Genomic DNA, 13,572 nt, shown 5'->3' with positions numbered 1-13,572 from the left:
GGTGGTCTGAGAAGACCTATAATGCACAGTGGTCTGAAGAGGCCTGTAAAGCATTGCACAGTGCTCTGGATGGTGCTCTGGACAATGGTCTGAAGAAGCCTGTAATGCACAGTGCACATGGGTAAACATTCCTTTCCCACATTTTCATTCCATTTTCGTTCGTTAATGTGACAGAAATGGGAATTGATTTTCATCATAGTTTTGTGGGGTAATTTCCATTTAGTTTTCGGCACTGGAAACATGCCACTGCCGAAAATTATGACGAAAATGTTTTCGGCAACAAAATTAACACTGAACTAAGTAGGCTCGTCAGCTCCATCTAGCGACCGTATTGAGGTATTGTCTGCATTCACACATTCAGAGAATATAGCCTCTGTGAACATTTCATGCCCTTCTGCTCCACGGGAGGTTTCTGTCCTCCCTGAGCTCGCCTTGGGACATCTGCGTTACCGTTTGACAGGTGTACCGCCCCAGTCAAACTCCCCACCTGCCACTGTCCTCGGAGCGGGCCCCATTTGCACAGAAATCTACATACAGGTTTGAGAGATGATCAGCTAAGCAAATTTATTTTGATAAATAAAAGTGTTTGTAAACCCATGTCATATAAGATTTAACATGTTAATGTCATTCCAAAATATACTTTAAATCATTTTTAAATCTGCAGCTTTTATTAAAATAATACCTAGAGATCCTGCTGTGAAGATATTTGTTCAGGAATCTCCTGTTAAACGGTGACAACGCTCTTTCTCTGTCATTCAGTTGTGCTCTTATGTTGTCATCCTGTCAGATAAGCTTCCAATCAGCGGCGGCTGGTCCATGAGGACCGCCCCCCTAATCTCTATGCACTGCCTTCTAATCTCCATGTGGGACGCCGGACTCATAGGTTTCTATGGGTTTTTTTTTTTTTAAGCACATGATTAGAGCCCGAGGCTCTAATTGGCTTCAAAAAGGTTGGGCTTGGGGCTCAGAACCCAACCACTTGTGACATTAACGGATCAATATTTGCTATTGTCTTCTGGCTTCTCCTCCCGGCCAATCAGGACAGGGGGCGGATCTTAAAACTGGAGTTGCCGAGGAGAGAAGCCGGGGAAGCCGTGACCTGGATGGGGTAAGTGCAGACCTAGCGGAGGGGTTTGTTTGCCGCCCCCCCCCCCCCCCCCAAAAAAATGGAGCAGCAGCCGCCACTGCTTCCAATGAAGACTACAAGTGCCAGTCAACACACATTGCACAGGCATAGTCCACTGTTGTCACCATTAGGATACCTGCAATGAGAAATGCCATCCAGACATCACTGGAGTGAATGTAGATAGTAAGTGGCTGCTGAAAATAATCAAAATGAGATATGTCAAAGGATAGAAAAGGTAAAAAAAAAAAAAAAGAAAAAGAAAATATTTCATGAAATTTACAGTGCTTTATCAAGCCATATGTCATTCAGATTAAGGTTCAGGATCTACATCTACTTTAACTAATTAAGCAGCAGGATCCGGTTGAAATTCAAGCCGTGTAGGGCGTCGGAGGTTTCGGAGAGCGAGGTTGCGCAGCACAGAATCCTATAAATAGGTTGTAGACCTGCCCAGAGGTACTATGAAAGCTTTCTGAATCGAATTGCAATGGAGCAACAAAAAACTAATTAAAGGTTAAAGTTAACAGGTATTTGCACTTTAGCCCATCTGCCATATTCCCTGCGTTTTATTGATTTTCCTTGTTGCCCGGAGTCGCTTTTTAAAGTAAAATTTCTTTCAAAAAGCGAATTCCAATATAAAACCTGTGGAGTTTGTATTAATGAAAGCAGCTGTTACCATAGTGACCAATATTTAATATTTTATTGGAATCTCTCGCCAAACAATCTTTGTGCAGAAAATGAAATGCAAAAGATTTCGAATCAAAGACCTTGTTATCAGCCTCATTTCTTCTGGAGAATTTGCAGGCCGCGTTTTGTTATGACTTCGGGTTATCTGACAACACGGCTTTAAAGTTTTTTTTTTATTGGGACTTATTGTTTGCTCCTGAATTTGTGTTTTTTTGCAGATATTTTCTTTCTGTATGGTCAAAAATAAAATATTGGAAATATTATTTTTGATATATATTTTGTATTCTCATATGCAGCCAACAGCTGGAGGACTCCGATTTTTATTACATGATTACAAGGATGCAAATATGTAGATGATTAAATGTCCTGATTGTAAGCATCATTTAACCCACTTCATCTGAGCCCAGGTCATCCCTGACCCACCATAGCCTTTAAATGGACAGTGCGAGAAGATGCATTGCAGATATAAGCATAAACTGATTGGCTCCTTGTGCTGCTTGTTATGCCCCGTACAAACAATCGGACTTTCCGACAACAAAACCATGGAATTTTGTTTAAAGGTTGTTGGCTCCAACTTGTCTTGCATACACACGGTCACACAAATGTTGGCCAACAATTATGAACGTAGTGACGTACAAGCAAAACGGTGAGACAATAAAAAGGAAGTTCAATATTTATGTGATATCTCCATTATGAGCGTTAGTTTTACAAGACCGAGCGCTTCCGGCTCGTCCTTGATTCCGAACATGCGTGGACTTTTGTGTGACGGACTTGTGTACACACGATCGGAAAGTCCGACAACAAACATTTGTTGGCGGAAAATTTGAGAACCTGCTAGCCAACATTTGTTGGCGGAAAGTCCGCCAACAAATGTTCGATGGAGCATACACACGGTCGGACTTTCCACCAACATGCTCAAATCCAACATTTGTTTTTGGAAAATCCGATCGTGTGTACGCGGCATAACTCTCACACTCCAGCCCTACTGAAGTGTGAGAAAAACAATACTGTGTGTATAATGATGTATTAATTATTACAGAGCTGAATTAATTTGTATCTTTTACATTCGCCTAGAGTTCAGCCTCCACCTCGTCCTATATATCCTGCATAAAAAGGGTCTGTATACTTATTTTTAATCTGGTCCGATCCGGTTCCTCTGGATATGACGCTGAGCACGTGCACTCAACTTCTTTGGCCGACCATGGCGAGGCCTGTTCTGAGTGGAACCTGTCCTGTTAAATCGCTGTATGGTCTTGGCCACCATGCTGCAGCTCAGTTTCAGGGTCTTGGCAATCTTCTTATAGCATAGACCATCTTTATGTAGAGCAACAATTCTTCTTTTCAGATCCTCAGGGAGTTCTTTGCCAGGAGGTGCCATGTTAAACTTCCAGTGACCAGTATGAGAGAGTGAGAGCGATAACAACAAATTTAACACACCTGCTCCCCATTCACACCTGAGACCTTGTAACATTAATGAGTCACATGACACCGGGGAGGGAAAATGGCTAATTGGGCCCACTTTGGAAATTTTCACTTAGGGGTCTACTCACTTTTGTTGCCAGGACTTTGGGGAAGTCTGCACTGTACAGGGTGATTAGGGTGTGCCCAGGCACACCTGGCACATCCCCTGAGCACACCTATGGGTGATGTTATGACTCCCAGAATTTGCAGCCACTGTAGAGTGTTCCCTATACATGTCGTGACTGGACTGGATTAAAAATAGGTAAGTACACAGATATTTTTTGCATGGGATATGCAGGGTGGGTAGGCAGAGGGAGGGAACATTTTTAAGAATAGTAGGAGAGGTTTACCAAAACTGGTGCACACAGAATCTGGTGCTTCTGTGCATAGTAACCAATCAGCTTCTAACTTCAGCTTGTGCTTTTAAGCTTTGAGAATAAAACCTGGAAGCTGATTGGTTACTACGCACAGATGCACCAGATTCTGTATGCTCCAGTTTTAGTAAATCTCCCGCATTTAGGCCTCATGCACACAGGCTGTTAAAATAACGTTATGAAAACACCAGTATCTTTGCAGTGATTTTTTTTTTTTACTTTTTTCAACGTTTTTGCAATAGCGTTTTTTAGCGTTTTTTAGCGTTTTTTAGCGTTTTTCTGCGTTATCTTTTTTTAGTGTTTTTTTTTTCAAATTTTTTTTTCTCTTCAATGGATCAAAAACGTTAAAAAACGTTGGTGAACGACGTTTTTGAGCGTTTTTGAGCGTTTATCAGCGTTAGAACCTTTTTACAGCTGAAAAACGTCTCTCAGAACCCACTGGTCCTGGGTTTTTATTACAGCTTAAAAACGCCTATGCCATTTGCAGCTCAAAAACGCCTAGGTGGGCATGAAGCCATAGACTAACATAGACAGGCCTTTTTAAGCTGCAAAAAAAGCTCAAAAAAGCAGCTGTAAAAACGTCCGTGTGCATGAGGCCTTAGAGTTACACTTTTCTTCCAATTTAAGGCCGGGTTCACACTGGTATGACATGGAAGTCGGACGACTTCTGCTCCGACTTTGCCCTACCACTTCATATCCGACTTCCATGCGACTTCAATGAATGGGATCTGACTTTTTTCCGACTTTACCAGGTCTTTGAGTCTGGTATTAATCTTGAGGGGAGACCCCATGCCAAAAAAAAAAAAAAAAAAGCGTGTGGTTTCCCCCCAAAACCATACCAGACCGATTTTAATAGGAACCCCCACTCCAAAATAAAAAATAAAATGCAGTGGGGCTGTGGTTGCAGGGGTCTGCAGGCAGGGTGAGCTTATCGGAATATGGAAGCCCCTTTAACAAGGGGGGCCCCCACCCTATGTGAATGAGTATAGGGTACATTCCACTCCTACCCATTCACCCACAAAAAGTGTCAAAAATAAATAAAACCAGTACACAAGTTCTTGACAAAGTCCTTTATTAAAGTAGCTCCAGCGTGTCTTCTTCCTCTGATTTCTTCTCTCTCCAGCAATGTCTTCTTCCCCTACTTCTTCTCGCTGGGCTAATGTCTTCTTCCTCTGGTTCTTCTCCCGGTTCTTCTTCCTCTGTCAGTTCTTGCTCCGGTTCTTCTCTCTCCGCTGTCTTCTTCCTCTGCTGGTTCTTCCCCCAGTTCTTCTCCCTATGCTAGCTCCCGCTCTTGTGTTAGCTCCTGCATGTGCCATTACTTATAAAGCCATGGGGCGTGGCCATCCAGTGATGTCACTTGGAAACACCACCCCCTGTGACGTCACTGCCCAAGGCATGATGGCATGAATAGATGAATAAACTGCTTATTGTACTAGAAGTTATTATCTACTGTCACTGATTGCTAAATGATATCATGGGTGTAATATGTAATTGTAATTCAGTTGTATGCATCTCACTACTATATGATATGACATTTTGTTATGTACTACTGATAAAATATAAACTTGTAAAAAGAAAGGCAATGCAGCATTTTTCCCTGAAAGGAGAATGGAAGGTCATGGATTCGGCTGGGAGCACCGGCGTCCTGCACCGATTACAAAGGAAACAAGACAACACAGTGACTACAGAGCATGGGAATGAGACCCAGTGCCCTGGTTATACTAATGGATCACAGCATAGGTCATGCAGACACAGGTTTCCCATGTGTACAGTCCATAAATAAAGCAAGCAGGAGGGACCTGGAGTTCTGCACTAATGGATACTTTTATTTTATTACAAGTTTCATATAGCGCCCTCAATTTACACAGCGCTTTACATATATATTATACATTCACATCACTCCCTACCAGCAGGCTCGGATTTACTCCCTTTGCCGCCCCAAGGCCGGGTCCTTCAATGCTGCCCCCCCCCCCCACACACACACCACGTCCTTTATCGATGACTTCTACAATAGATCAATTAAAAACATATCTCCATACACGAGAGCACTGAAAATAACTGGCTTTAATTGTAGACTAAAAATACTTCAGGGTAAGCGCGCGAGGGGTAAGGATTTTTCGCAGGCAAATTTTCAAGGCAATGGCTGGTGTTAGTGCTTCAATCATCCCCGGCACCATGGTTGTTATGGTGTCAGGATAATTGAAACACATTATTTCTATCATTACATTGTAATATAAACTGAAATAGTTCAACTCACCATAATGCAGAATCATTGGGAGCCCTGAGCGTGTCTCTTGCCACCATCTCTTATCACTGCCAGATGGGGATGTCACTTGCCACTATGCCTGCCACCAGATGGGGATGTCACTTGCCACTATGCCTGCCACCAGATGGGGATGTCACTTGCCACCATGCCTGCCACCAGATGGGGATGTCACTTGCCACCATGCCTGCCACCAGATGGGGATGTCCCTTGCCACGCTGCCTGCCACCAGATGGGGATGTCCCTTGCCACGCTGCCTGCCACCAGATGGGGATGTCCCTTGCCACGCTGCATGCCACCAGATGGGGATGTCACTTGCCATGCTGCCTGCCACCAGATGGGGGTGTCACTTGCCACCATGCCTGCCACCAGATGGGGATGTCACTTGCCACCATGCCTGCCACCAGATGGGGATGTCACTTGCCACGCTGCCTGCCACCAGATGGAGATGTCACTTGCCACGCTGCCTGCCACCAGATGGGGATGTCACTTGCCACGCTGCCTGCCACCAGATGGGGATGTCACTTGCCACCATGCCTGCCACCAGATGGGGATGTCCCTTGCCACGCTGCCTGCCACCAGATGGGGATGTCCCTTGCCACGCTGCCTGCAACCAGATGGGGATGTCCCTTGCCACGCTGCCTGCCACCAGATGGGGATGTCACTTGCCATGCTGCCTGCCACCAGATGGGGGTGTCACTTGCCACTATGCCTGCCACCAGATGGGGATGTCGCTTGCCACTATGCCTGCCACCAGATGGGGGTGTCACTTGCCACCATGCCTGCCACCAGATGGGGGTGTCACTTGCCACCATGCCTGCCACCAGATGGGGGTGTCACTTGCCACTATGCCTGCCACCAGATGGGGATGTCACTTGCCACCATGCCTGCCACCAGATGGGGATGTCACTTGCCACCAGATTGGGATGTCCCTTGCCATGCTGCCTGCCATCAGAAGGAGGAGGGCGGAACAGCGGTGCGGGCAATGAGAGATGTCATCTCTCTCCCCCGCCGCCGCACCGCTGACATTGCTAGCTACCCTCGATTTTTTAAAAAATGGCGCCGGGCGGCGCAATCACGCTCCTGCGCATGCGCCGCCCGGCCGAGCGCTTACGAGCTTTCCCGAGCCCGGCCGGCTTCGGAACGGTGCATGCGCAGTTGCGTGGTTGGCTCGCGGGCGCGGCCATCTTTTCTATGGGCACTGGTGCCCATAACAGACTTTAATGTGCAGCACGAAAGGGGGGGCGGCCGCGAAGTCGCTGCAGGAGCGGCGCCGCCCCTACACCACTGCCGCCCCGGGGCCTGGCCTCGGTGGCCTTGTGGCAAATCCGGCCCTGCCTATCAGGGTTGCCGACCACCAGACAGTTTGTATAAATCTGTGATTTTTTTTTTACAACTGCCAGTAAATATCAGTGGCTGATAATTTCATGCTGTGTTGACTTTTTAAGTGTAAATCAAGCAAATTACTTTGTTATAGGTATTGTCAGTGTTTCCATATCATGTTTATACTGTTCAAATATTCACTGTATTAGTTTTCAATAGGAGTTCTGTAATTTCTCAGGTTGTCAGTAAAAAACCGTGCTCCATCAGTAAATTTCCTGTGTTTTGTCAGTAAAAAATGCTGCGGGATGTTGGCAACCCTGCTCCCAACCCTCAAGAAGCTTACTCACGCTAAGGCCCCTAACTCACATTCATTCATACATATACTTTGCCAATTTAGACACGAGCCAATTAACCTACCAACATGTCTTTTGAAGAGCATACTTTTAAAGACAAAGCACATATTCCAGCTAATTAATGTAATGTTCACCTTAAAATAATATGTTTTCTAAGCACTGTGTACCAAAGCAACTACTGTTTTTAAAAAAATATATAATATACAGGGTTGATTTACTGAGACTTAAGAGTGCAAAATCTGGTGCAGCTCTACATAGAAACCAATCAGCTTCCATGTTTTATTGTCAAAGCTTAATTGAACAAGCTGCACCAAATTTTGCACTCTCTGGGTTTAGTAAATCAACCCCCCGCCTTCACCTTTTATTTATCCTTTGTTACATTTGTTTGCTGTTAATCTCCTGCAATCTCTTTGCAGCAAATTCTGCTGCATGCCAATTCTCGAAGGGAGTTTAAACACTTCAGCCCCGGAAGAATTTACCCCCTTCCTGACCAGAGCACTTTTTGCGATCCGGCACTGCGTCCCTTTAACTGACAATTGTGCGGTCGTGCGACGTTGTAAACCAAACAAAATCGATGTCCTTTATTTCCCACAAATAGAGCTTTCTTTTGGTGGTATTTGATCACCTCTGCGGTTTTTATTTTTTGCGCTATAAACAAAAAAAGAGCGACAAAGCCTTTTTTAAATCAAGCCTTTTTACTAGTGATTTAAATCATGATTTTAATCACGATTTAAATCGACTTGATTTAAATCAAATCCACCCTGTGACAAGGTGACAGTGCATGGACACAATTGTCACCCTAAAACAGGAAGGATCACCATTTTTTTTTTTAATCTTATGAAAGCTACAAATTTGAGAATATTCAAAACAGCTTTTGCATTATGTTAACATATTAAATCTGATATTTTAGTGATCAGGCTCACATATTATATATTATATATTAGGTTCTTATGTCTACATACCATTACAATTTTAAATTCTAAACACAGAATAATAATATAGAGAAAAAAAAAGACATTGGTTAAAGCGTGTAGAAATGGCTTTACTACTGGTAAAAAAAAAAAAAAGATTGGGCCACCAATTCTTGCAAAGGATAAGACATAGGGGGGAAAGGTGGGGTTCCCCTATGTTGGAGCGACAACAGATATGTGAGCAATCTCCTCCTCACTTTGTGATCACATAAAATCTCAAGGAGTTTTCAGGAAAATAATTTAAGTAGAACTATAGGCAAACCTTTTTTTTCACTGTGTATAAAGCAAGAGAGGGCTATAGCCCCTGTCAGATTTCTTTTCACCATTTGTGTCCCATTGTGGAGATATACCATCACTTCCTGTCCCATAGCCAAACAGGAAGTGAGAAGAAAGACCTGCAAATTAGGGGAATTCCTTGGGGACCCCTCTATTACTTTTCTGGAGATGACCCAAAATTTGGCATTTAGGAATACAGAGGGTGAATCTCTTTAACAGGGGCACAGACAGCAGTAAAAACTGACAGGGGTTCTAATCCCTCTCCCATCTATCCAAAAAAAAGTTCTGCTTTAAAGCAAAGTTCCACCCAAAAGTCGAATTTCCGCTTGTTCGTCGTTCCCCCCACCCCCGGCAAGTTCGGAAGTTCGTTCTCCCTCCTCCTTCCTCCACCACCAGTTCAAATTAGAATACCCAGCGCTCTTCATGCATGCGCAGTAGGGAACCGGCTGTGAAGTCAAAAGGGTTCATTGCCGGGTTCCCTTACCAGCAATGGTAAGGTCGGCGGGTCGGTGCCAACATCACAGGCTGACATCTTTGGCTCCCTGCAGAGGTAAGTATCCATATATTAAAAGTCAGCAGCTGCAGTATTTGTGGCTGCTGGCTTTTAATTTTTTGTGAGGTGGGCGGACCTCCGCTTTAAGTTTGAATAATCTTTATACTGTTGACCTGAGTGCTTACCAACTATTTACTTTGAGAAATACAAGGACCCTTGTTATAGTGGTTGTTGGCAGACTGGTTGTAATAACCAATCTCCATGTTGGTTATTACATATCAGCGTTTTCATTCCAACAATATTCTTTCACTTTTCATTCTAAAGCAGAACTAAACCAACCATTTTAACGGTTTAATTGTCACATTTGCTTGTGCTTTCAACCAAACTGTCAAACCATGAAATGGCTGGTGTTATAACTGATCACATGTTCAGCACCATGGCAGTTGCAGATCAAACAGAGGCTAAGATTGGCTGAAAATCTATTTGAGACAACTCGGTGTGTGTCCTAAAGAATAATTCCAGGCATCGGTATGTTATACATAGTTACATTGGTCCAGCTTGGACCAATGTATATATTAGGGATGGGCCGAACACCCCCATGTTCGCGTCACACAGAACTCCTGAACAGAGAAAAAGTTCTGACCCGAACAGCAAACCCTATTAATGTCTATGGGACCGGAACTTGAAAAATCAAAAGTCCCCATTTTAAAATCTTATATGCAAGTTATTGGCCATAAAAAGTGTATGGGTGTCCGGGTACAGCCCTGGGGGACATGTATCAATGGATTTTTTATTTTTTTTTTTTAAAGATTTTTCAGGAGCATTGATTTTAATTATGCTTAAAGTGCAACAGTAAAAATGAAAAAATATAGTGCCTGGGGGTCCCCTGGCGCATCTGTATCATGTATAGAACATGCTGCAGCAAAAATGACATTTCTAAAGATAAAAAAAAAAATGAATGAACTGACACTTAAATTGCCAACAATAACCACTGCCAGCAATAGAAAAATGTTTTAAAAAATTCTGAAAAAAAAAGCTGAACACCCTGAAAATTCAGGTGTTCACCGAACGGCCGAACAGGCAATGTTCAGGCCGAACTTTTGCTCGGCTCAAACCGTTCGCTTATCTCTAGTAACTATATGTATATACCATACCTGGCTGATGGCCCATGGAAGCTGGAAATAAACTCAACGCCACTATTCCTGTGATCCCCACTTGCTTCCGGGTCCCGCACTGAGCGGCCGACCTGATGCATTGTAAATACAGGAGGTTGGTTTTGTATTTTCTGAATGAATGCAAAGTGTTCTCTAATTGGAAGAGGTAGAAAGGTTGGCTGGTGACGTCTTCCACCTCATCCAATTGCGTCCATGCCATGTGGACAATATCCTGTGATCATATTGCAGGAAGCAAGTCGAGATCACTGGAGTAGCAGTGTCTTCTTCAGTGATTTCCAGCTTCCAGGGGGATTGGCCAGGTATGGTGTATACATAGTTACCAAGTTGGACCAGTGTAACTATGTATAAGATAATGATACCTGTAATTATTCTTTAACCACTTGACAACTGGGCACTTAAACCCCCCTCGTGACCAGACCAATTTTCAGCTTTCAGCGCTCTCACACTTTGAATGACAATTACTCAGTCATGTAATACTGTACCCAAATGAATTTTTTGTCCTTTTTTTCATACAAATAGAGCTTTCTTTTGGTGGTATTTGATCACCTCTGGGTTTTTTATTTTTTGCGCTATAAATGAAAAAAGACTGCAAATTTTGAAAAAAAACGCATTTTTCTTAGTTTCTGTGATAAAATTTTGCAAATTAGTAATTTTGCTTCATAAATTTTGGCCACAATTTATACTGCTACATATCTTTGGTAAAAATAACCCAAATTAGTGGATATTATTTGGTCTTTGTGAAAGTTAGAGAGTCTACAAGTTATGGTGCAAATCATAAAAAATTGATCACACCTGATGTACTGATGGCCTATCTCATTTCTTGCGACCCGAACAAGTCAGGAAAGTACAAATACCCCCCAAATGACCCCTTTTTTGAAAGTAGACAATCCAAGGTATTTAGTAAGATGCATGTTGAGGTTTTTGATGTTGTCATTTTTTCCCACAATTCTTTGCAAAATGAAGATTTTTTTTTTTTTTTTTTTTTTACCCCCACAAAATTGTCATTGTAATGGTTATTTCTCTCACATGCCATGTATATACCACAAATGACGCCCCAAAATACATTCTGCTACTCCTCCTGAGTATTACGATACCACATGTGTGGGACTTTTTCACAGCCTGGCCACATAGAGAGGCCCAACATGCAGGGAGCACCATCAGGTGTTCTAGGAGCATAAATTACACATCTAATTTGTTGACTACCTCTTACACTTTTGAAGGCCCTGGAGAGCCAGGACAATGACATGTGACACTGACGTGGCACTGATGACAAATGGCACTGATACGTGGCACTGATGACAGATGGCACTGATACCTGGTACTGACACTGATGTGGCACTGATGACAGATGGCACTAATGACAGATGGCACTAATACATGGCACTGATGACAGATGGCACTAATACGTGGCACTGACAGATGGCACTAATATGTGGCACTGATGAAAGATGGCACTAATACGTGGCCCTGATGACAGATGGCACTAATACGTGGCACTGATGACACTGATGACAGATGGCACTGATACGTGGCACTGATGACACTGATGACAGGTGGCACTGATACGTGGCACTGATGACACGTGACACTGATGACAGATGGCACGTGACACTGACAGATGGCACTGATGACAGATGGCACTGATGACAGATGGCACTATGTGGCACTGATGACAGATGGCACTTATACGTGGCAGTGGGGACAGATGGCACTGGGGACAGATGGCAGGGCAGATGGCAGGGGCAGATGGCAGGGCAGGGCAGATGGCAGGGACAGATGGCAGGGACAGATGGCAGGGCAGATGGCAGGGCAGATGGCAGGGGCAGATAGCAGGGCAGATGGCAGGGGCAGATGGCAGGGCAGATGGCAGGGGCAGATAGCAGGGCAGATGGCAGGGGCAGATAGCAGGGCAGATGGCAGGGGCAGATGGCAGGGGCAGATGGCAGGGCAGATGGCAGGGGCAGATGGCAGGGGCAGATGGCAGGGCAGATGGCAGGGGCAGATGGCAGGGCAGATGGCAGGGGCAGATGGCAGGGCAGATGGCAGGGGCAGATAGCAGGGCAGATGGCAGGGCAGATGGCAGGGACCGTTAACAGCGGGACACCTTTTTTTCCTTTTTTTTTTTTCTTTTACACTCACCGCCGCAGCGGTTCCGCTCTCCCTCCTCACACGCTGTCTCTGTGTGAGGAGGGAGAGCCGGCGATGAGAGATGATCTCATATGTTTACATATGAGATCCTCTCTCATTGGCACCGCCGATCGCACTGTAAACGGCCGCTGTCATTGGCCGTTTACGGTGATCTGTGACTGGCTGTGTCCGAGGGACACGGCCAGCACAAAACTTCCGCGATGCGCGCCCGCGGGAGCGCGCAATGCGGAAGTAAACAGGAGGACGTCCAGGGACGCCCTCCCGGCAATTGAAGTCCGCGCTGTAGCCGTCTTTCGGCTATAGCGCGGACGCCTAGTGGTTAAACTAACTTTTATAATTATAAAACCTTAAAGTGGCAGTAAACTCCCATACAAGTTCAAAAAACTTGCCATGCTTCTTACTAAATAACCTGGACTGTCTACTTTCCAAATAGGGGTCATTTGGGGGGGTGTCTGTACTGTACTGTCCCATACATGCATTTTACCTATAGGTAAGCCCTGATCCTCTTCTTCTTGGGTCCCCTGCCAGCACTCCTGGCTCCTCCCCCTTTACCAGTACCCGCAATAGAAAGCCACTTGCTATGAGGGACTTGTGTGTGCTCGTTCCGGGCCCTGCTTTATGCGTCCATAAGACACATAAAGCTGCAGCTCAGCCCAGCTCTCTGCTCATTGGCTCACTGGCTGTTATTGACAGCAGTGGCAGCCAATGACTCCTGCTGCTGTCTCTGCCAATGAGGAGAGGGAGTCCCAGGACAGCCAAGGCTCTTGTGCACATAGCTGGATTGAGAGGGAGCACAGGGGAGTATTGCGAGGGGGGGGGGGGCTGAGAGGGGAGCAGCACACATAGAATGCATGAAAGTAAAACAACTTTGGCCTTTACAACCATCCTAATAAAGATGTATTGAAATGAAAAAGTAGTGGAGGGG

Source organism: Aquarana catesbeiana, linkage group LG06, assembly GCF_042186555.1.
Source record: "Aquarana catesbeiana isolate 2022-GZ linkage group LG06, ASM4218655v1, whole genome shotgun sequence".
Taxonomy (NCBI): domain Eukaryota; kingdom Metazoa; phylum Chordata; class Amphibia; order Anura; family Ranidae; genus Aquarana; species Aquarana catesbeiana.
Note: the sequence above shows the minus strand (reverse complement) of the source record.